The following is a 25647-nucleotide window of genomic DNA, read 5'->3' on the forward strand; positions in this document are numbered from 1 at the left end:
CCCCCACAGGGGGGGACCAGTCAGGTCAAAACAATGCCCGCGGTTAAAGAGTTAATGATCTCCTTTCTGTCACCCATATCTTCACTCATTCATATGCAGATAACTCAACACTTCACAGTTCATTCACACTTAAACACTCATTCACAAAGCTTAATATCTCTAACAACTTAGTACAGCAATCTCCATAAATTAAGACTTATCCAAGATCACTGAATGGGGATAAAATTGCATTTTGTCATATAATGCTAGAAAAACCTAATATATACAGCTTACCCGTTGACAGATATTGTCTGATTCCTATATTACCTTCAGTACTACTAATATGCCTATCTCTTAAAGTATTGAATCTCTCGGTATTTCACTTAACAGCGCCCTCAGCTGGACCTCTCATGTTAGATCACTTGCTAAACCGCTTAAAAGAATCTTGGATTATTCTACACAGTCCATAACTTCATCACTGATGAGCAGTTAGCTATAATTGACAAGAATCATGTGTGTTCTCAGCTGGAATATTGCTCACCCTCGAGGAATGGATGTGGAGAGGCTGCAGTGAAACATCTGGACAAAATTTAGAACGAAGCTATTAGAATTACTGATAACCCTATTATTCCAAATGAGCAACATCCCCTACAAGTAAGAAGGAATGATGCCACCCTTGCATTATCTTACAGATACTTTTATGGCAAATGCTCAGACGTGGTTGAATCCATTGCGTCACCTCATCACGCCTTCCCCCGCACTATGCGGGCATCTGAGAGTGCTCATGGTTGGACTGTCACACTGCCATATTGCAAAACTTCTTCCTATCAGAATTCTTCATTCCCTGAACTGCATCTCTTTGGAACTCGCTTCCCCAGAGTGGTTTCCTCCCCAATATCAACCTACAGCTGTATATGGAGTATGAATATGATTTTCATTCTCTTATTTTTCCTTCCTCTGTTCTGTTCTTGTAAAAAAAATAATAAACACTGGCCATAGTTATAATGTGATGTTCTAAATGGTCTGTACTTCCCACAGTGCCATTTCAAAAAGTTGTTAAACACTCTATAGTTGTTGAGAAATATCAGATAACATGTTGAATAGTGTATAATCACCAAAACTAAATATTCACAAATACTTGAAATAAGTAAGATACAGAATTAAGTACAAGAAAGCAGAACAGCTGGAAAGTTATCAACAGTGTTTTTCTGTGTGCGTATGTATATACTGTTCTTTTTACTTATTCTGCTAATCCGGTCACTTAGCAGAAATTCCACCCAAGTAAATAAAAAAAAAAAAAAAAATGGACATGTGATATTAGCTAAATTAGATATTTTCCTTTTATAATCCTTACTGGCGAAAGCATGACACGTCTTCTTATGTATATTCGCCTGTAGACAGAAAAACATACGATTTAAGGTTTGTTTTGAGTTACTAGATGGTGATTACGAACGAGCAGGCTAGCAATGTTTAGTTAAATTTGGAAATGAGTTGACTGGCCACACTCGACTGTTTTGCTAAGCAGTAACTAAAATCTCTACTCGTATGTGATACAGAGCTGAAATCCTTTCTGCATGTGATACATTCAATACATTTTGTTATCAACTAAAAACTCACCCATAAAGGCATAGGAATCCCTTGAAATCTCGAGTTTTCCAGCACATTATACGGTTCTAATCGGTGAACACCTCAATCACAAAATCAGATTTTAAAAGATATTCAGTTGTAACACTGTTTTTGGCATCAGCTCTAGCAATTAAATATCGGAGAATCCACCTGTTATTTTATATTAACATTATTGCTTCTTTGATGGCGAAATCTCTGTCTATCTATCCATATACCTAGGCTGCCTGTCCCAAGGAAAGGGAGGCAGCTGAGACAGGACGACACACTCCCAGTTTATTCATCCACTCAAATACATTCATTCACATCTTAGCCCCAAAGGGGAGAAGGGACAGATCCTCACCGCACCACACCGCACGAGGGTCAACTGCGCAGTGCAATCAGTGACATCCGTATCAGGGCCCGACGGCAGACCTGGTTTACCCCTGTCACATCATAATGGACCCACCTCCTTACCCGCATCTGACCTGATCAGCTGATCAGACAAAATGCGGGAGAATATCCCCTCAGGGCTGAGTCATCATTTTTTCATTCACAATTTCTCTTCACTCATTTCTATCACGCACAGCCACTCTTCCTTGCTCAACAGACATCCCTCTCGTATCCAACGTTCTCTTCACGCTGTCCATCCATCCTATTCATTGTCCTTCTCTCAGCATTACACTTCTCACATCAGATCTAGTTATCTTTTTCACCAATCGCTCATTATCCATTCTCTCCATATGCCCAAACCATCGCAACACCCTCTGCTCAACTCGATTAGCCATCTCCCATACAACTCTCGTTCTCCTTCGCACTTCATCATTTCTCACTCGATCCATACACGTCACTCCACACATACTCCTCAGACACCTCCTCTTCATTACATTCAAACTTTTCCTCTCTGCTACACCCATATTTCATGTTCAGCCCCATATAACGCAGTCGGTACCACAACACCCTCATACACCCTTCTCTTTATATCCATTCTAAGCGAACGACATATAAACACTTTTTTCATTCCTCCCAGCAGCTTTCCTACATGATTCATTCTAAACTTCACCTCTGCATCTACTGTATTCTTCCATCCACAGCAACATATGACCCTGACTACTTGGAACACTCTACCTCCTCAAACAACTCATCATTCAAAAGTATATTCATCTTCCTACCATCTACCAACCTCGCACACTCCATCACTTTACTCTTATTCTCATTTACTTTCAATTTCCTCATTTCACACACCTTTCCAAACTCCTCTACCAACTGTCCCAATCTCTTCTCTGAATCAGCCACCAGAGCAGTATCATCTGCAAACAGCAGCTGCTTCAGATTCCACTCTCTACCGTCAACATTCACCTGACTCAGTCCTCCACCTAACACTCTTGCATTCATTTCCCTTACAACACGATCCATATACGTATTAAACAACCAAGGCAACATCACACAGCCCTGCCGCAGCCCCACACTCACGGGAAACCAATCACTCATAGGATTTCCCACTCTTACACACGCTCCACTACTTACATAAAAACTTTTCACTCCTGTTAGTAACCTACCATCAAGTCCATACAATCTTAAAACAGTCCCTTCCTATCAGTTCTATCATACGCTTTCTCTAAATCACTCAACGCCCAAAACACATCCTTACCTTTTGCTAAATACTTTCCACACACCTGTCTCACAGCAAACACCTGATACACGCATCCCCTCCCTCTCCTAAAGCCACACTGCTCGTCACCAATTACTCCCTTAGTACACTTTCTCACTCTCTTAATTAACACTCTACCATACACCTTACCTACAGCACTCAACAGACTTATTCACCTAAAGTAGTACATTCATACTTATCACCATTGCCTTTATACAAGCACCTGCCCAGTCAATTCGCACCATACCTTGCACAAAGCACCCATTCAACAATCTTATTAACCAGTCAACAATAGTCGCTCCACCACCTTTCAGGCATTCCACAGTACACACATCCATACGAGCACCTTTCCCTGTTTTCATCACCTTTACTGCCTCCTGCACTTCCTCGAACGTGATCAAAGAATCATTCAACTCTTCCAACACATTTATTCCTTGCATCCTTCCATCTGCCACAATCTCAGCCTCCCTTTCCTCCTCTACATTTAGCAATCTTTCAAAATACTTTCCCATCTCTTCTTTACTGCATCCATCTCAGTTAACATCCTTCCATCCTCTGCTTATACTCGCTCTTCCATCCCAGACTCTCTCTCTCACACCCTTTTCACCTTCCAAAACATTTTCTTATTCTGTTGAAAATTCTCAGTCAACCGCCTACCCCACCTCCCATCTGCTGCCACTTTAGCATCACTCACAGCCCTTCTCGCCCTATTCTTCTTTTCCATATACCTCTCATGTGACACCTTATCCTTCCTCAGCAGCCACACTTCATATGCACGTTTCTTCTCAGCCACAGCCATATTACTTCCTCGAACCACCATTCACTTCCCTTTCTTACACCACCACCCACTCGTCTCACACCATACACCTCTTCCGCATGCCCCACCGCAGCACTCTTAAACAACTGCCATTCCTCCTCCACACTACCATTCTCCTAATCTTTCACTGCGTTCCACTTATCTCTCAATTACTCCTGATACTCTATCATTTTCTCTCTTTCATCCAACTCACTCACTTTCAAAACCGCTCTGCCACACCTAACATTCCTAGCTCTCACCTACAGTATCTCTTACTTACTCTCAACTTTCCCTCCATCAGGTAGTGGTCAGACATACATCCATCCTCCCCTCTCAAAACTCTCACATCCAACAATCTTCCTATTACATTCCTGGACACAACCACATAGTCCATCAATGCTCTATCAACAATCCTTCCACCCTCCTGTCTCACCCATGTACACTTATAAATATCTTTCTTTTCAAACAAGGTATTTTCAATCACTATCTCTCGCTCATTCGTTCCCCATTTTTATTTCTTCCAGGCACTTCATGCATACCGACTTCACCTTCAACTGCTACATTTCCCACTCTAGCATTCAGATTTCCCACCATTACAACATTCAAATTCGATCCAAAACTCTGCAGACACTCATCAACATCATTCCAGAAAGACTCCCTCTCTTCTTCATGCCTTTCACTACCAGGCCCATATACACTCACAAACACCCACAACTCACGTTTAAATTTCGCTTTCACCCACATCAGTCTCGATGACATTCCTTTCCATTCAATCACACACTGCTGTACTCCCGGGCTCACCAACAAGGCCACACCTTCTCTTGCCCTTCCTCTATCAACACCTGCCAATCTTTCATTCACACTTCGAAACTTAGACTCACCTTTCCCTTTCATCTTTGTTTCACTCAGAGCTAACACATCCAACTTTCTTCTCACAAACATTCTCCCAATCTCCTCCCTTTTAGCCTCAATCGTACTACATCAACATTCATAGACCCAAACTTCAAGGTACGGGGATAACTAATTTCCCCATCCCTCTCTATGGCCTGTCTCTTTTTAGGAACTAAAAAACAGAGGAGAGGTCCCTAGTCCCCTCACCCGCCCCTTTTAGTCGTCTTTTACGACACGCAGGGAATACGGTGGAAGAATTCTTCCTAACACAACCTGGCCGCAGAGTAGTAGTATCACCCCGTAGTACGGCCAGATTGTGTCCCACCCGCAACAGGGGGGGAACACCCCATTTCTGGCTTTAATTATCTCAGCAATAAGCAAGTTTTTATCGTTTCATTTTCGTCAATACGGCATGTCGGCTGCGGAGATTGTAGAATTTTGCACTCCGCGTGTAATGAATGCTACGGCGCCTTGCTTAACACTAGCACTTGTGTACTAGTGGAACATATGTTGCTCGAACAAACCCTGAGCAGCAGTAAGAACTTTGTTTTTTTTCGCTTCATAATATGTGCTCCGCAATACTACAGTAAGTGAAGAAATCTACATTCAATCAACATCCAAATATCATCCAGGGTGAAGTCATCCAGGGGAAACACCCTGTTTCTTACCTTCATCCAGTGATTGATACATCACTGGGAAACTGTGATAACATGGCGCTCGCTCACTTGGCACACATTCACAAAGCGCACTTTACTGGTTTTATGAGCACATTTTAAGACAGCAGTTATAATATGTGCCTTATATGCATTACAGTAATAATACTGCATTACAGTATACCATTTTTAATCTTTTTTTTTACTAAACCAAAGCTGCGATGAATCTTTTCTGAACTATCTTTTGTTAGATTCGCTCATCTCATGCACTGATGAGAATACTGAATTAGAAAATCTATCTATCTATCTATTCCCAGATGCCACAATCCCGTAAGGGGTGGCCGTTTGACTTTGAGTTATTTGTTTTACGGGGAGGGGCACTAACCCTCCACCAACCCACTTGACACGTAGGGAGCACGTGTGGTTTGGTTATATGGTTACCACCCAGCGTTGTAAATGGTTTCCTGGCTTACAGGAAACCATTTGGCTTGTTACTCAACGTAAAGCCACCTGTAATGGAAAGAAAAGCAATAAGAAGAGACAGGAAAGATGCAAAAAATAGGAAGAGAGGAGGACAGACACAGAAGAAGAATGATAAAGCCTAAGGAAGAAGTAGGCAGCACTACATCAAGTGATTAGAAAATCGAGTGACAATTATTATTATTATTATTTTTTGTTCTTGGGAATGAGTTATCTGAAATATTAACATTCTTTTGCCATTCATCAAGTGACATGATATGTTATTGTATTTAAACAGTTATTCATAAGCATAAGGAATTCTCAATCATTTCATACACATTAAGAAATTAAAGCACCTTTCGTTGCCAGAATATAAAGTATATCCATTACGTAGGAGTGATTGTACTGTATGTCCTTACCACCTAAATGCAGAATTCATATTTTAACTCCTCCAAATTTTTTTTAGCAATATGATATGATTTTGAGGACTCGTATTTGCAGAAACAGGAATGGGTTGCGTGTGGTACCTGGACTAACCCTGATTTTTTTTTATTCTGTGTAACACACGAGACCAGCTTAGGTATTCATTTATTTAACAAAGCAGTAAATAATACGGTCATCATGTAGAAGGTTGATTACAAGTCGCTCTTTCTTTTTAGGAGTTTCCATATTTTGTTTGTTGATGTATTTGTTATATTTCTTCATAGATTTCTCTTCCTTTTCTTTTCTTTACTCTTTCTAGTACCTACACAGTTTTCATCATTAACAGACGGAATGGAACGGTGAAGGTGTTACGAAATTTAAGCATAGGAGAATACGGCCCAGTAAACGTAATACGTGTTAAAAAGAGTTAGTTGTAATACGAATGTTTTGCTCAATGGCCATTGACTTATACTGATTGGCAGGCTTTGCAGTATCCCAGCTGAAGTGAAAATACTGAGCGGACAGTAATGCTCGTCCCTGTTCTTTTGACTGAAGAACTATATCTGCCACGGTCTTCCCAGCGCCCCAACACCTGACGTAGGGATGGTAAGGGCTGCAGAGTTGGTATCTCATGTTCCAGCCAGTCATGAACATGGTCCCATTCTGCCAGCGTCGTATCCATCGGTATACAGTTGAGAGGCTGGAACCCGTCTCTTTGGCAACCTCCCGTGGAGACATCCCTCTCAGCCACAGCAAAACGATAATCACCGCTCTGCTTTGGTTCCAGTGCTTGTTCATCCTACTTCTCTGTTGGCAGGATAATCGCTCAGTCACAGTTTCATTGGCTCCATCCTTTAAGAACTAGATTATCAGCAATGCTAAAGTTGTTCAACTACTGACACTGAAGTCGGTCCACCATCAACACGAAGGTCAACTGGTTTGATAGGACCCAGAAAGAGGAATAAGTAAAAAAAAATGATACCATTCCTGATCAAGAAAGTTCCTTGCGGCACACCCATCAAGGAATGTAGGGTCTGTCAGCTTGCACTGCAATAAATAAAGAAAATTAATCATCATCATCAACATCATCACCATCATCATAAAGTCCTCCTGTCCCTTCCCAATGTTGGGTGAGGTAGGATCCGAGAGACAGAAAAACAAATAATAATATGAGATGTCAACCAAATTTTGCGCAGGTAAATGAGCCAAATTCCAGTCACTCACTGTTCTACCCTCGGAATGCTGGCTCCACCTGACTGGTCAAAAAATGTTCTGCAAGTAACTTTTCGCCCACCTACCTAAGACAATCCTATGGCCGTCATGTTAAAAGGGTTGACTAGATCTGGTCATACACTCCTCCACATAGAATTCATCCAGACTGATTAATAGCTTGTCAGTTAGCTAGTCTCGTTAGCTCCCGTTCCTTCCTTTACCACACATTCATATACCATTTTTACTTTCTTCTAAGCCTACAACCCCTCCTCCGAAGTTCAGAGTCGCACAGGTGCACCCTTTTCACCAATCTATTTGCACCCATTCTCACCATATGCCCATATCATCTAAGTACAAATTCTTCAACTCTGGTATAAACAGACTTCATTACTCCGAATCTTATACATATCACAGTATTCCTTATCCACACACACACACACACACACACACACACACACACACACACACACACACACACACACCTCAAACGTCCTACCTCCATTGCTCCCATCCTTGACTCTTTATTTTCATGCCACACCATAATCGTCTCACACCCAAGTACTAGTACAGACAGTAAAACTCTTTCACGCAGACTATTCACAGCCGCCGCCCACATATCTCTGCTTCATATTAAGATCTTAATGGGACCAGTAACTTTCCTTCTGATACCACTCTGCTTCCATTTTTGCACATTTGAGTCTCATTGGTAGGTGAGGGCGCCCACCATCCACCCACTTAGTGCAGTGGTGTTCAAATTTATGATAGCGATACACTGAGTGGCAAGCTAAATGATTTCCTGCAAATCAGGGATTCATTTACAACGCTGGGTGGTAACCTTTTAACGAACCAACACGTGTTCCCCACGTGACAGCAGTTGGGTTGGCGGAGGGTTAGTGCCCCTCCCTGGAAAATAACTAACTAAAAATATGAACAAGAAGCCTCAGAACAGGACTGACCAACAGGTGATGGCTAAGGACCAAACAAGGGACATGGTACGGATTGCTACATGGAATGCAAGGGGTGCAAATGATGAGGTGAAAGAGAAAGTCCAGGTGCTTGAGGATGCAAAAGTTGATGTATGTAGAATAACTGAGACATAATGGAGAGGTGAGACTGTGAGAGAATGGTAATATGGATGGGGTATATGTGCGAGAGTAGGTGAGAATGAAAGGGCAGAAGAAGTAGTCTGAGTTGCTATGTGCAAGAGATGGAAGGAGATTATAAGAGAGGATGGATCTGTCAGCTGAAGGATTACGTGGGTAAGATTTAAAGTTGGACTACAAATGTAAGCGATTGTGTTTGTGTGTATGCGCAAACGCAAGATCGTGCAAGTAGAGTGAAAGAATAAGAGTTCTGTGCAAATGTGGAAGCATACATGGAAAAATTTAAAAGCAATGAGAGTGTTTTTGATTGGAGATATGAATGGAAAAGTAGGGAATGTGAAAGTGGATGGAGTAGTTGGAGAGTTGGGTGTGCCTCCAAAAGTGGATGAGAATGGAAGTGCTTTAGTGGACATTTCTGCAGGGAGGGGGTTTATGATAGCCAATACCCTCATTAGACACAAAATGATCCACATGTAATATGGCCAGTGATGAGAAGGGTGGGTGGCGAACGGAATGAACGGAAGGCAGTTATTGATCATGTGTGTGTGGATGATAGAATGAGAAGTATAATGGATGCAGGAACATACAGAGGTTGAGGGAGTGGACTTTCCAACCACCACATGGTGGTGGTGAAAGTCAGTGTTCAAATGAAATGGAAGAGTATGAGACGGGAAGGACAGGTGGAAGTAGTCCATACAAGGAGGGTAGAAAGGTTGCAAGATGATGGAAAAATAGGCAGAGTATAAGAGAGGAGTGGAGGAAAGATTAGGTAAATATGATTTGGAACAGATGGGGGGCCTGGAAGGTGTGCGCAAGATGTTCGCAAAAGAAATCTGTGCAGAATGTGAGGTGGTGTGTGGGGTGAAGAGAGCACGAAAGAGGGTGCAAAGAACAGCATGATGAAATGAAAAGGTGAGACATGTTGTGCCGCTAAAGAAGAATGCATATAGTGAGTGGATGAGGAAGAGGGACGTGATAGAAATTGAGAGACGGAAGAGAGAGTTATATGTATTGAAGAAGAGAGAGGTGAAGAGATTAAGTGTAGGAAAGAAAACAGTGGATAATGAATTTGGAAGGAGTTTGAGTGCAAAGTGGAGGGAATTAAGGAAAATATTAAGGCAAGAGGTAAAGAGGGTTAGATGGGGTGACAAGGAAGTAAGTAGAGGAGTGAAAGGTAAAAATGGTTGATTGCTAGTGGAGAAGGGCGAAACTGTGAGCAAATGCAGAGTATAATTTAAGGAATTGTTGAACGCAGAGAATAAATGTAATGCGAGTGTAAGTGGCTGGAGAATGGCTGGGAGAAGAGGGGAGATGAGAATACAGGAAGAAATCAGTAGGATGGAAGTAGCGGAAGTAACGAAAAGTCAAAATGGGAGAGCCCCAGGAACTGATGGAGTGTGTGGTGAAATGCTGAAGCATGGGAGAAAGATAGTAGTAGAATGGGTACGGAAGATGTACAGATTGACCTGGGAAGAAAGTAGAGTCGTGGAGGAATGGAAGTGCGGTATAACTATTCCCCTGTACTAAGAATAATGTGAATTAAAAGTGTGTGTAATCTTAGGTGCTTTTGCATTCTTAGTGTAATAGGAAATGTATATGGTAGGATACTAATTGACCGAGTTAGAGAAATAAGAGAGTAATTAGTTGGAGACGAACAAGGAGGATTTCGGAAGGGAAGAGGTTATGTAAATCAAATATTAGTTATTAGGTTTTTAGTGGAAAAGTTTCTAGAGAAAGGAAAGAAGTGGTATGAGGCCTCCATGGATTTGGAGAAAGTATATGACAGGGTGGATGGACAAGGAATGTGGAAAGGATTAAGAATATATGGAGTGATGGGAAGTTGTTAAATGCCGTGAAGAGTATGTATGAGGGGCCTAAGGCTACCGTGCATGGGGATAGTGAACTGAGTGATTTTTTTCATTTGGATATTGGATTGAAATATGGATGTGTCATGTCCCCATGGTTGTTCAGTCTGCATATGGATGGGGTTATAAAAGAACTACAAAGTAGGCCAATGGATGTTGAGGCGACCCTAATGAGAGAGGGCTGTGTCTGGAAACTCCTTACACTGTTGTTTGCAAATGGTACTCTGTTGTTAAGTGAAACGAAGGCGACCTGCATGGCTTGGTGAATAAGTTTAGGAGATTGTGTATGACGCGGAATCTAAAGGTGAATTTAGGGAAAAGTAAAGTTATGGTCTTCGAGAGAAATGATGCCACTGAATGTACAGTGAGGCTGGGTGAGGAGGAAATGGAAAATGTGAGTGTGTTTAAGTATTTGGGCAGTGAGTAAAGATGAAAGTTTGAAGGATGAAATGCTTGAAAGGGTTCAACAAGGAAGAAAGGCTGCTGTTTTTTTTTAAAGCAGTGGAGATGAGTTATTTGAGAGGAGCATGTGGAGCTGCGCGGAGAGACAGACTGACAAAGGAGGAAGTGAAAGAGCATTGTTGTGTGCATTTGGATGTGACAGAATGCGTTAGGAGAAATATATTGAGGTGGTTTGCCATGTGGACAGGATGGAGAGTGAGAGACTGACGAGGAAACTGTATGCAGTTAGGTGGACGGGGGTAGAAGGATGAAGAGGGTGAGGATGAAATGAAGGGATGGAGCAATAAGGCATATGAGAGACGGGGATGAGCTGAGAGCATTGTAGTGAAATGGCTTTAGACAGGGCGACATGGAGGCGAATTTTTTGGTGTCCATCCTTTACGGGAGTGAGGCGACTGCCAATAGATAGATAAATAGACTCTCAGTTCTGCCACTGCATTCATGTACTTATAATCTCACTATTTCCTCTTTCTCCTTTCGCCTTAGCATTATATTTGGAATCACCTGGTTTCTCAACAGCCATCACTAAACTTTTATCTACATATACTTGCGTGCACTGCACACACACACACACACAGCGACAAAACTCTGCATCATTATTCCAAACTCATGTACGCTATTTTTAAGCAGCACTCTGTCATCTGCAGACATCAGATCTGACATCCTTCATCCTTCACCGTTGATTACTAACGTCATGCCTCTCTCCTTTATGTGTTCTTTATATATATATATATATATATATATATATATATATATATATATATATATATATATATATATATATATATCTAGGCTGCTTCCCTGAAGGACTGAGGGTAGCCGACACAGGTTGACACACACCAAATTTATTCATCCTCTCTCTCTCTCACACACACACACACACACACACACACACACACACACACACACACACACACACATATACTTGTACCTTAGCCCCAAGGGAAGAAGGGACAGATCTTCACCACACCACACCAAACAGGGGTCAACTGCATAGTGCAATCAGTGTCATCCGCAGCAGGGCCTGACAGCAGAGGTGGTTTGCCCCTGCCACATCATAATGGACCCATCCCCTTACCCATATCTGACTTATTCAGCTGATCAGACCAAAGCTGGGAGAATATATATTTCGGGCCGTATCACCATTAATTCATTCGCGGTTTCTCTCCAGTTATCCCAGTCATGCGCAGCCACTCGTCTTTGCTCTACAGACATACCTTTCGCATCTAACGCTCTCTTCATACTGTCCATCCATCCTATTCGTGGTCTTCCTCTCAGCCTTCCACTTCTGAGATCCGATTCAGTTATCTTTTTCATCAATTGCTCTTCATCCATTCTCTCCCTATGCCCAGACCATCGCAAATCTCTCTGCTCAACTCGATCATCCATTTCCCACATAAGTCCAGTTCTCTTATGCGCTTCATATCTCACTCAATCCATATGCATCATTCCACACATACTCCTCAGATACCTCATCTCCATTACATTCAAACTCTTCCTCTTCTACACCCATATTCCATTTTTCAGTACTAAATAACCAAGTCGGTACCACTACACCCTCATACATCCTTCTCTTCACATCCTTTCTGAGTGAACGACATCTAAACACTTTTTTTTCATTCCTTCCAGCACATTTCGAACTTCATACACTCTAAACTTCAGCTCTACATCTATATTTCCATCCACAGCAACATGTGACCCTAAATTCTCAAAACACTCTACCTCCTCAAGCAACTCACCATTCAAAACTACATTCATCCTTTTACCATCTACTAACCTTTGACATTGCATCACTTTGCTCTTATTCTCATTTCCTTTAAATTCCTTCTTTCACACACCCTTCCAAGCTCCCCTACCAATGGTCTTAATCTCTCAGAATCAGCCACCAGTGCAGTATCATTCGCAAACAGCAGCTGATTCAGAGACCACTCTCTAATATTGGCATTCAGCAGACTCAAATCTCCACCTAACACTCTCGCATTCACCTCTCTTACACCATCCATATAAATAATAAACAACAATGGAGACATCACACATCCCTGCCTCACCTCTACTCTAATGGGAAACAAATCACTCACAGTATTTCCCACTCTTACACACGCTCTACTGTTTACATTAAAACATTTCACTCCTTTTAACAACCTATCATCAAGTCCATACAATCTCAAAACAGTCCACAAAGCCTCTTTATCAGTTCTATAATACGCTTTCTTTAAATCCATGAGCGCCCGAAACACATCCTTACCTTTTGCCAAATACTTTTCACGCACCTGTCTCACAACAAACATTTCATCCACGCATCCCCTCCCTGTCCTGAAGCCACACTGCTCATCACCGTTCACTCCCTGTGTGCCCTCTCTCTCTCAATCAACAACACTCAACAGACTTATACCCCTGAAACAAGTACATTCATACCTATCACCCTTGCCTTTATACAAGAGAACCACACACACACTTGCCCAGTCAATCAGCACCATACCGCTCACAAAACACACATTCAGCCATCTCACTATCCACTCAAGAATAATCACCACCTTCCAGACATACCACAGCACACCCATCCATACCTGCAGCTTTCCCTACTTTCATCACCTTTACTGCCTCCTGCACTTTCTCCATCGTGATCAAAGAATCATTCAACTCTCCCAACACATTTATTCCTTACACCCATCCATCTGTCACAATCTCAGCCTTGCTTTCCTCTACATTTAACAGTCTTTCAAAGTACTCTGCCCATCTCTTCCTTACTGCATCCATCTCAGATAACATCCTTCCATCCTCTGTTTTTACTCGCTCTTCCTTCCCAGACTCTCCCCCTTGCACCCTCTTCACCTCCTTCCAATACATTTTCTTATTCTTTGAATATTCTTAATCAGCTGCCTACCCCACCTCTCATCTCCTACCACTTTTGCGTCATGCACAGCCCTTGCCGCCCTATTCCTCATTTTTTTATACCTCTCATATGATACCTCATCCCTCCTCTGCAGCAACGCTTCATATTCACGTTTCTTCTCAGCTACAGCCATACTTACTTCCTAGCATCACCATTCATTTCCCTTTCTTACACTACCACCCACTCGTCTCACACCACACACGTCTTTCGCATACCCAACTACAGCACTCTGAAACAAATGCCATTCCTCCTCCGTACCTCCATTTCCCTGATCTTTAACTGCGTTCCACTCATCTCTCGACTTCTCATGATGCTCTATAAATTTCTCTCTTTTATCCAACTCACTCACTTTCAAAACCTCACTCCCACACGTAACTCTTCTAGCTCTCACCCACCTCATACCTACTGTCAACATTCCCTCCACCAGGTAGTGGTCAGATGTTTCTTCACCCTCCACCCTCAAAACTCTCACATCCAACAAACTTCCTCTTACACACTGGGACACAACCACATAGTCCAACAATGATACATATATATATATATATATATATATATATATATATATATATATATATATAAAGTACATCCTCATCCCCCCCTGTGGCGGGGGGGACAACCTGGCCGCACTATGGGGTGGTACTACTACTCTGCGGCCAGGTTGTGTTAGGAAGAATACTGCCACCGTATTCCCTCCGTGTCGTAAAAGGCGACTAAAAGGAGCGGGGTGAGGGGACTAGGGACCCCCTCCTCTGTTTTTTAGTTCCTAAAAAGAGACAGGCCAGAGAAAGGGATGGGGGATGGAGTTATCCCCGTACCCTGAAGATTGGGTCTATGAATGTGCGTGGATGTAGTACAATTGAGGCTAAAAGGGAGGAGATTGGGAGAATGTTTGTGAGAAGAAAGTTGGATGTGTTAGCTTTGAGTGAAACGAAGATGAAAGGGAACGGGGAATCTATGTTTGGAAGTGTGAATGGAAGATTGTCAGGTGTTGATAGAGGAAGGGCAAGAGAAGGTGTGGCCTTGTTAGTGAGTCCGGAAGTACAGCAGTGTGTGATTGAATGGAAGGAGGTGTCATCGAGACTGATGTGGGTGAAAGCGAAATTTGAACGTGAGTTGTGGGTGTTTGTGAGTGCATATGGGCCTGGTAGTGAAAGGGATGAACAAGAGAGGGAGTCTTTCTGGAATGATGTTGATGAGTGTCTGCAGAGTTTTGGAGCGAATGTGAATGTGGTAATGATGGGAGATCTGAATGCTAGAGTGGGAAATGTAGCAGTTGAAGGCGTAGTTGGTATGCATGGTGTGCCTGGAAGAAATGAAAATGGGGAACGAATGATAGCAATGTGTGTTGAGCGAGAAATGGTGATTGGGAATACGCTGTTTGAGAAGAAGGATATTTATAAGTATACATGAGTGAGACAGGAGGGTGGAAGGGTTGTTGATAGAGCCTTGATGGACTATGTGGTTGTGTCTAGGAATGTAATAGGAAGATTGTTGGATGTGAGAGTTCTGAGAGGGGAGGGTGGAGGTATGTCTGACCACTACCTGGTGGAGGGAAAGTTGAGAGTAGGTAAGAGATGGGTGAGAGCTAGGAGGGTTAGGTGTGGCAGGGAGGTTTTGAAAGTGAGTGAGTTGGATAAAAGAGAGAAAAAGATAGAGTATCAGGAGAAATTGAAAGATAAGTGGAACGCAGTGAAAGATCGGGAAAATGGCAGCATGGAGGAGGAATGGCAGTTGTTTAAGAGTGCTGTGGTGGGGCATGCAGAAGAGGTGTGTGGTGTGAGACGTGTGGGCGGTGGTGTAAGAAAAGGAAGTGAATGGTGGTGCGAGGAAGTAAGTATGGCTGTGGCTGAGAAGAGACGGGCATATGAAGTGTGGCTGCAGAGGAAGGATGAGATGTCATATGAAAGGTATAAGGAAAAGAGGAATAGAGCGAGAAGGGCTGTGCGTGATGCTAAAGTGGCAGCAGATGAGAGGTGGGGTATGCGGCTGACAGAGAATTTTCAACAGAATAAGAAAATGTTTTGGAAGGAGGTGAAAAGGATGCGAAAGGGAGAGTCTGGGAAGGAAGAACGAGTAAAAGCAGAGGATGGAAGGATGTTAACTGAGATGGATGCAGTAAGGAAGAGATGGGCAGAGTATTTTGAAAGATTGTTAAATGTAGAGGAGGAAAGGGTGGCTGAGATTTTGGCGGATGGAAGGGTGCAAGAAATAAATGTGTTGGGAGAGTTGAATGATTCTTTGATCACGAAGGAAGAAGTGGAGAAGGCAGTAAAGGATATGAAAACAGGGAAAGCTGCAGGTATGGATGGGTGTGCTGTGGAATGCCTGAAGGGTGGTGGAGTGACTATTGTTGACTGGTTAGTAAGATTGTTGAATGTGTGCTTTGAGAAAGGTATGGTGCCAACTGACTGGGCAAGTGCTTGTGTGGTCCCGTTGTATAAAGGCAAGGGTGATAAGTATGAATGTACTAGTTTTAGGGGTATAAGTCTGTTGAGTGTTGTAGGTAAAGTGTATGGTAGAGTGTTAATTATGAGAGTTAGAGAGGGTACAGAGGGAGTGATTAGTGATGAGCAGTGTGGCTTTAGGAGAGGGAGGGGATGCGTTGATCAGGTGTTTGCTGTGAGACAAGTGTGTGAAAAGTATTTAGCGAAAGGCAAGGATGTGTTTTGGGCATTTATGGATTTAGAGAAAGCGTATGATAGAATTGATAGGGAGGCTTTGTGGACTGTTTTAAGATTGTATGGACTTGATGGTAGGTTACTAAAAGGGGTGAAAAGTTTTTATGTAAATAGTAGAGCGTGTGTAAGAGTGGGAAATGCTGTGAGTGATTGGTTTCCCGTGAGAGTGGGGCTGCGACAGGGATGTGTGATGTCGCCTTGGTTGTTTAATATTTACATGGATGGTGTTGTAAGGGAGGTGAATGCAAGAGTTTTAGGTGGTCTGAGTCTAGTAAATGTTGATGGAGGAGAGTGGAATCTGAAGCAGCTGCTGTTTGCAGATGATACTGCACTGGTGACTGATTCAGAGGAGAGATTGAGACAGTTGGTAGAGGAGTTTGGAAGGGTGTGTGAAAAGAAGGAAATTGAAAGTAAATGAGAATAAGAGTAAAGTGATGAAGTGTACGAGGTTGATAAATGGTAGGGGGATGAATATAGTTTTGAATGGTGAGTTGCTTGAGGAGGTAGATTGTTTTAAATATCTAGGGTCACATGTTGCTGTGGATGGAAGAATAGATGCAGAAGTGAAGTTTAGAATAAATGAAGTAGGAAAGGTGCTGGGAGGAATGAAAAAAGTGTTTAAATGTCGTTCGCTTAGAATGGATGTAAAGAGAAGGCTGTATGAGGGTGTTGTGGTACCGACTGCATTATATGGGGCTGAAACATGGAATGTGGGTGTAGCAGAGAGGAAAAGTTTGAATGTAATGGAGATGAGATGTCTGAGGAGTATGTGTGGAGTGACGCGTATGGATCGAGTGCGAAATGATGAAGTGCGAAGGAGAACTGGAGTTGTTCGGGAGATGGCTGGTAGAGTTGAGCAGAGGGTGTTGCAATGGTTTGGGCATATGGAGAGAATGGATAATGAACGATTGGTGAAAAAGATAACTAGATCTGATGTGAGAGGTGTAAAGCTGAGAGGGAGACCACGAATAGGATGGATGGACAGTGTGAAGAGAGCGCTGGATGCAAGAGGGATGTCTGTTGAGCAAGGAAGAGTGGCTGTGCGTGACAGAAATAAATGGAGAGAAATTGTGAATGAATAAGTGATGACGCAGCCCTGAGGGGATATTCTCCCGCATTTGGTCTGATCAGCTAGTCAGGTCAGGTGCGGGTAAGGGGATGGGTCTATTATGATGTGATAGGGGTAAACCAGTTCTGCTGTCGGGCCCTGCTGCGGATGTCACTGATTGCATTGCGCAGTTGACCCTTGTGCGGTGTGATGCGGTGAGGATCTGTCCGTTCTCCCCTTTGGGGCTAAGATGCGAATGAATGTGTTTGAATGGATGAGTAAATGGAGAGTGAGTCGTCCTGTCTCGGCTACCTCCCTTTCCTTGGGGGAAGCAGCCTAGGTATATAGATAGATAGATAGACATCCCCACAGTTCGAATTCCGAGTACGCGATACCCCTTGTATGCGAGGATCTATTTTTTTTTTTATTTTAGTTTATTTTTTTATTAGTAGGCGAATTGAACTCCTTGAAAGTGAGACGGGCTGTGAAGAATGGCCCAAATCCAGGGCTACCCCAAGTACGTGACATTGCACCCCCAGGAGAGATAACAGTTACATATGCTCTGCCCGCCTTGAGACGTCGATGCTGCGCACTCGTCAAGTGATGCCCATATGCACCCCTTGGAGGGTGGTGAGAGTCCCAGCAGAGGAAACACGTGCACAGAGGGTACACTCACTCTTCCAGCTATGTCCCCATGTAAACTGAGGTTATTTTTTTGGTGAGCCAGGATGTCTGCCCCCTCGTCCAGGAAGAAGTGCATCACCCATGCCATGAAGATGCAAGTCATTAGGAAAAAGGAGAGTGGGAAGGGTAACGCGGCCACTGGCAAGGAACTAGGCTTGGAAGAATCGTCCATTTGCACTATATGGGCTAACAGAGAGGCCATAAAGAAGACTGTGAAGACATATGGGATGGCGGCATATGACTGGAGAAGCAGGCTGGCCAACCAGACTATAATTATTATGGTGCTGTACCTGGCTACATTTATCCTGAGGAAGGAAAAGGAAGGAGTTCCACTGAATGGGCGCTCCATCACGGACCAGGCCAAGATTTTCCACAAAGCTGCAGCTCTGAAGCTTGCTGAAGCCTCTGTGGGATGGTTTTACTGCTTTCTGAAGAGGAAGGAGCTACGTCACATTCGCCTCACGGAGGAGCATGCATCAGCAGATGAAATGGCGGCCAGGGATTATGCAGCCATCCTGAAGGGGATAATCGACAAGGGTGGCTACAACAGGGACCAAATTTATAACATTGATGAAACAGCCCTACACTACAAGGCTATACCAAAGTGTACTTATATCAGTAAGCAACAGCGCTAGGCCCGGGGCAGAAAAATCGATAAGAGCAGGATACCAGTCATGTTCGCTGTGAACTTATCAGGCTCACACAAGATGCGTCCTGTTGTGGTGCATACTGCAGCACACCCCAGATGTTACAAGAATCTTCGCTGCATGGATGACAGCAGGGTATACTGGTATAGCAACTCCAACTGCTGGATGACTAGTAGCACCATTTCTGACTGACTGTAGCAGCACTTCATCCCTCATGCCAAGGCTAAATCCCAGGAACTTGGCATCCCCTTCAAGGCGCTTCTCGTCCTCGACAGTGCCCCAAGTCATGTAACCTGGCTAGCAGACCTCAGCAAGGAATGCATGATCGTTTTTCTGCCACCAAGAACGACCTCTCTCATCCAACCGCTAGACCAGGAGTTGATTGCAACGGACGAGCAGCTATACCATCAATGCCTCTACGATCACCTCCGCCGCAAGACCGACAGCTGTGAGGAACTGCAGGCAATTCTTGACTTGAACATAGTTGGGAGTGATGTCATGGATGCAGAGGATGGTTTGGACTCGCCACCCGCTTCACCCACTTCATCCTCACCACGCACAGCACCCACACAACCAGCTTCAACTCCTGAGAAGACTATTATGGCTTTTTGGCGGTCATTCAGCCTCAAGGATGCCATCACATTCTTGTTCTATTGGGCAGATACAACAGTTAACTATGCTTGGCACCTCCTCGTACCACACATGTGTGTCATCGCACCGGGAACAGTTTTCAGTCCCTGGCCGCTTCTGAGGCAGCCACTCTCACAAGTGCACAAGCTGTGATCAGGTTTCAGGCCGTCTCGCTGGAGGAGATCAGGGGTTTACATTCGGCAGCAGCAGAGCAGGATCCCCAGGAAGTCGTGCAGCGAGTGAACGAGGCTGGGGCAGAGCAGGAGATCGCAACAGAAAAGTCAGCAACATCAGTGATGGAGAGTGAAGAATTGTCCATGATGGAGATCAGCCAGGTACTGTGTGCCCTTGATAAATTCAAGAAAGAATTCAAGGACATCAAACGCTCTCAGTTGTGGTGGAGGAGGTGATGTCTTCACTGGACAGAACCTTCCGCTACCACACCGACAAGCACAACGAGGACGTAAACAGACAGAAGCAAACACACATCACTCTTTTCCTTCTGCTTGAACAAAGTGAGGAATCACTCCCTTCAACATCAGAAGTGCCATATCCTGAGGAAGATCAAGAGGCTGATTCGATGTCTGAGGTGTCAGAAATAGACTTTGAAGGGTTTATGAACGAAGTGAGTGCATTAGGCAGTGAAAGAGTTAAAAGTGCTGGTGACGAAAGTGGTGAGGAAGGTGGTGTGTCAGGTGGTGCGGTGGGTGATGCAGGAGATGCACGCTAGGTGCCTCATCCTGCCTCAGATCCTCTTCTTACCTCCATCACACCTGCTGTCCTCTTGGGTAAAGGTGAGCAGCCATATTCCTGTTGGTTTAGTTAAGCCATATCCTCGTTGATTTACCTAGTAAAGCCATAATCTTGTTGGTTTACTTAATCTTAAGTAATAAGTCTTAGATAGTTTCCCTGTATAGTACAATACTTAGCTCTGAAAGGCATCTCAAGGGTTGCTCATGAAGAGGGGTGCCGCCCATACGTAATTTTTCCCATAAGTTTATGTATTCACAGTACGGAAATTCCTAGTATGTGAAGTCCTATGCCGCCCATAAACTTGCGTACTCTGGGGCTGTACTGTATATGTGTGTGTGTGTGTGTGTGTGTGTGTGTGTGTGTGTGTGTGTGTGTGTGTGTGTGTGTGTGTGTGTGTGTGTGTGTGTGTGTGTGTGTGTGTGTGTGTGTGTGTGTGTGTGTGTGTGTGTGTGTGTGTGTCAAACCTTTGGGTAGAGAACGACTCGACAAAGTTCCCTGTAATCCATTGCAAGAAAATCCACATTACCAGCATACATCAGGCTTGTTATGTTTTCTTTCCCCTCTGTCCCTCATCATTTCACTTAAGTTTACAGTGCTTCGCTTTTAGCCCTCGCACTACAAGGACGTCTATCATATAGCTTCGGTGACTTCAACTAGTTTTAACTTCGTGTAGTTCAGGACGGATTTTCCAAAATGGAGCACTTTGTTTTTCTTTAATGCAAAGAAGAAAGAACCAATGGCTAGAAGACAGAACAGTCGTTCTCTCCCAGAAGTCTTAAACAAAAGAGGCCCAAATTGAAGATCCGTTCATTTCCCATTCCCAGCATACATTGCGGTACGTTTAAAAGACTTGACGTCATTGGCAGAGGGAGATACTGACTGAGCGAAAGACCTCTAGTGTTATGCTGTTGTATACATGACTGAGGGTTAAATTAACCCTTGGATAATGGAACAAAAGAGAAAAGCAGTGAGAGTATGTTCCCAGACCAGTTCCCAGACTAGTGTTACGCTCCTGCCATAACAGAAAAAGCATGCAAACATACAGTTCAGAAGGGTAGTGAAGTATCTTTCATCTCATCTCTGTCTCATGAGGATAATAAGTTTAAAAGATTTTTTTTTTTTTACGTATAAAACTATAATTTAATCACTTCTGAGGCACCATAGTAAGCTGAATGTATTCTTCTATCAGCTACAAGAATACATCAGATTTGATATGTTTTAGCTGAAGTGGTTTGGCTAATTGATCTCTTCGTGAAAAAGTACGAGTAATATTAAATCACTGGAACATCTTGTTAGAGTACTCAGGTTTCACTGCTATTTTAAAAACGGAAAATTACGGTTACATTTATTTCTCATCCACTTCATATATACTCGCATGTGAAACCTTCTGTAATTTCATCTCGTTCATTATATCATATGCATTTTCAGAATCATTAATCCATTCTTATTATTCATTCGTCCTTGGTCCAATCATTTGTTTTGTCTCATCAGGAATGAAACAGCCCTGGGTAAGAGTACTTAGTTCCGTGTTTTAAGGCGAGGGTTACCAGCCCCACATATTCCACAGTGGCAATATGTGAGTACTAAAGTTCGTCGGATAGGGACTCTTACAGGCTCCATCCGCTTGGAGGACCTTCACCTACAAAATTAGCTGGCAAAACTTTGATATATGGTTACCGCTCAAAACAATTAACCATCTCCTGGCCTACAGGAAACCATTTGGCTTGCCACTTTGTGTAGATTTTCCTGAAGGTAGCACTTCACCATTTGGCTTGCCACTTTGTGTAGATTTTCCTGAAGGTAGCACTTCACCATGTGAGTGAATTGTACTGGCACCTACAGAAATAACGTTAGATGATATTCTTAGTTTAAGACATCATATTATTGAGCGGTTATGGAAAGGTAAATATTATAACAAACTCACGATCTCAGCTAAGTAATTTTTGTACATAAGGAACACAAATAGTTAACTATTCTATTAAGACTTTCAGAGGTAAATTGATAAAATGTTCCAGTAGTTGTGGTTATGCAGAAATAACAAGTAATCTGTGAAAGACTTATTTCAAAAGAAAGTATGGAAAGGCTACACCCGTTTGGTAGTTATATATATATATATATATATATATATATATATATATATATATCATCATCAGCAGCAGCAGCCGTTTGAGTATCCACTGCAGGAGCGGCCTATCCCGACCGAAGTCGGGACGATACAGCCAATGTATCTCTACCAAGTGGCTTAGGCGTCTACTAGAGATTGTATGTAGGGTGAGAAGTGCTTGTAAGTGTAATTGTAGTGGCTTTGGATATGTGTGTGTAGTCTGTGAACTAAGTGTAACCGGCCCGTGCAAGCCGGCTGGGTGCAAGCATACTTTATAGTAAGCGACACTGGTTCAACCACAGCACCCCTTGTGTCCGCCAATGCAGTACGTGGCCGGGTGAACACTCCCAAAATTTATTACCCTGGCGGGGCGCGAACTCTGGTTCACCCGTGTACGAAACGCACACTCTACCACTGTACCACAGAGGCTATATATATATATATATATATAATATATATATATATATATATATATATATATATATATATATATATATATATATATATATATATATATATATATATATATATATATATATATATATATATATATTGCCAGACGCCTCAATCCCGTTTGGGGTGGCCACAAACAAATCTCCTCCAAGTCGCCCTGTCCCCCGCCATTTCACTCCCCTGCTCCCAACTCACACCCCACTCTCTCATATACCTTTCCACCCCATCCCTTCATCTCATCCTCGGCCTCCCCCTCCTTCTTTCCCCCTCCACCTCACTCACATACACTCGCTTCGTCAGTCTTTCACCCTCCATCCTCTCCACATGGCCAAACCACTTCAGTGTGTTCCTCATAACGCTTCCTATCACATCTACATCAACACCACAACGCTCCTTTATATCCTCATTCGTCAGCCTGTCTCTCCATGTGACTCCACAGGCTCCTCTTAAATAGCTCATTTCCACTGCTCTCACTCTTGACTTGTGTCCTTCCAACAACGTCCAAGCTTCACTTCCGTACGTTAGAGTTGGTATCTGAATACTGTCATGTAGTAACTTTTTCACTTCCATGCTCACTTCCCTGTTTCTTATCACTGCTTTCAAAGAACCAGCAACCTTTCTTCCCTGCTGTACCCTTTCAAGCACTTCACCCTCCAAACCTCCATCCTTACTCATCACACTACCCAAGTACTTAAACGTACTCACATTTTCCATTTCCTCACCATCCAACCTCACTGTACATTCACTGACTTCACCTCTCTCAAAGACCATCACTTTACTCTTCCCTACATTCACCTTTAGATTCCGTTTCTTACACACTCTCTCAAACTCGTCCACCAAGCCTCGCAGCTCCTCTTCGTCTTCACTCAACAACACAGTATCATCTGCAAACAACAGTACAGGGAGTTTCCAAACACTATCCTCTCTCACCAGGGCCACTCCAACATCCACTACCCTACCTTGTAACTCTTTTATTACCCCATCCATGTACAGATTGAACAACCATGGAGACATGACACATCCCTGTTTCAACCCAACTTTCAAAGAGAAAAATTCACTTAGTTCACCATCCACACGCACTGCAGCCTTCGCACCATCGTACATACTCTTCACAGCATTCAACAACTTCCCATCTACTCCATATATTCTTAACACTTTCCACAATCCTTGTCTATCCACCCTGTCATATGCTTTCTCCAAATCCATGAAAGCCGCATACAACTTCTTTCCCTTCTCTAGAAACTTTTCCACTAAAGATCTGAGAATGAATACCTGATCTACACAACCTCTTCCCTTCCTAAAGCCTCCCTGTTCTTCTCCAACTAATTTCTTTGTTCTTTCTCTAACTCTGTCAATAAGTATCCTACCATACACTTTTCCTATTATACTAAGAAGACAAATGCCCCTATGATTACCACACACTTCTTTTTCCACTTTTCCTTTGTACAAGGGAATAATTATACCTGACTTCCAATCCTCCGGGACTCTACCTTCCTCCCAGGCCAATCTGCACATCTTCCACATCCATTCTACTACTATCTCTCCCCCATGCTTCATCATTTCACCAAGCACTCCATCAATTCCTGGGGCTTTCCCTGATTTAACTTTCTTCATTGCTTGCACAACTTCTATCCTACTGATTTCTTCCTGTCTTCTCACCTCCCTCCTTCTCCCAGCCATTCCCCAGCCACTTATACTCACATTACTTCCATCCTCCATGTTCAACAATTCCTTAAAGTGCTCTCTTCATCTGCTCACTTTTTCTCCCTCCTCCACTAGTAATCTACCATTTTTATCTTTCACTCCCCTGCTAATTTCACTTCCACCCTGTCTTACTCTTTTCACCTCTTTCCAGAACATTTTCTTACAGTCCCTCCACTTTACACTCAAATTCCTTCCAAATTCCTCATCCACTCTCTTCTTACTCTCTCTTACTAATCTTTTCACCTCTCTCTTTCTTTCTACATATAACTCTCTATTCCGCCTCTCAACCTTTTCCACGCCCCTATTTCTCATCCATTCATTGTATGCTTTCTTCTTTTATGCCACAGCCTGTTTCACCTCTTCAGTCCACCACGCTGTTCCTTGCACCCCCCTCCGTCTTCTCTTCCTTCCACACACCACATCACATGCTGCACATATTTCTTCTGTAAATATTCTACACACACCTTCCACGTCTCCCATCTATTCCATTTCATTTTTGCCCAATCGTTCCTCCACTTCTCTCTTATACTCTGCCTTTTTCTCATCCTCTTGTAACCTTTCCACTCTCCTTGCAACTACTCCTTCCTCTCGTCTTTCCCTTCTTCTATTCCTCCATCTTACTTGAACTTTAATTCTGGCCACCACCAAGTAATGGTCAGAAAGTCCACTCCCCCAACCTCTATAAACTCTTGCATCCATTACACATCTTCGCATCCTTTCATCCACACACACATAATCAATCATTGCCTTCCTTTCATTCAGTTCACCACCCACCCTTCTCATCACTCGCCATGTATACCTGTGGATCATTTTATGCCTGAAGAGGGTATTGGCTATCACCAACCCCTTCCCAGCACAAATGTCCACTAACGCACTCCCATTCTCATCTATCTCAGCAGGCACACCCCACTCACCAACTATTCCATCCACCTTCACATTCCCAACTTTACCATTCAT

The sequence above is a fragment of the Coenobita brevimanus genome, chromosome 50 (assembly GCF_032717465.1).
Source record: "Coenobita brevimanus isolate Jiangsu-jjx chromosome 50, ASM3271746v2, whole genome shotgun sequence".
Lineage (NCBI taxonomy): Eukaryota > Metazoa > Arthropoda > Malacostraca > Decapoda > Coenobitidae > Coenobita > Coenobita brevimanus.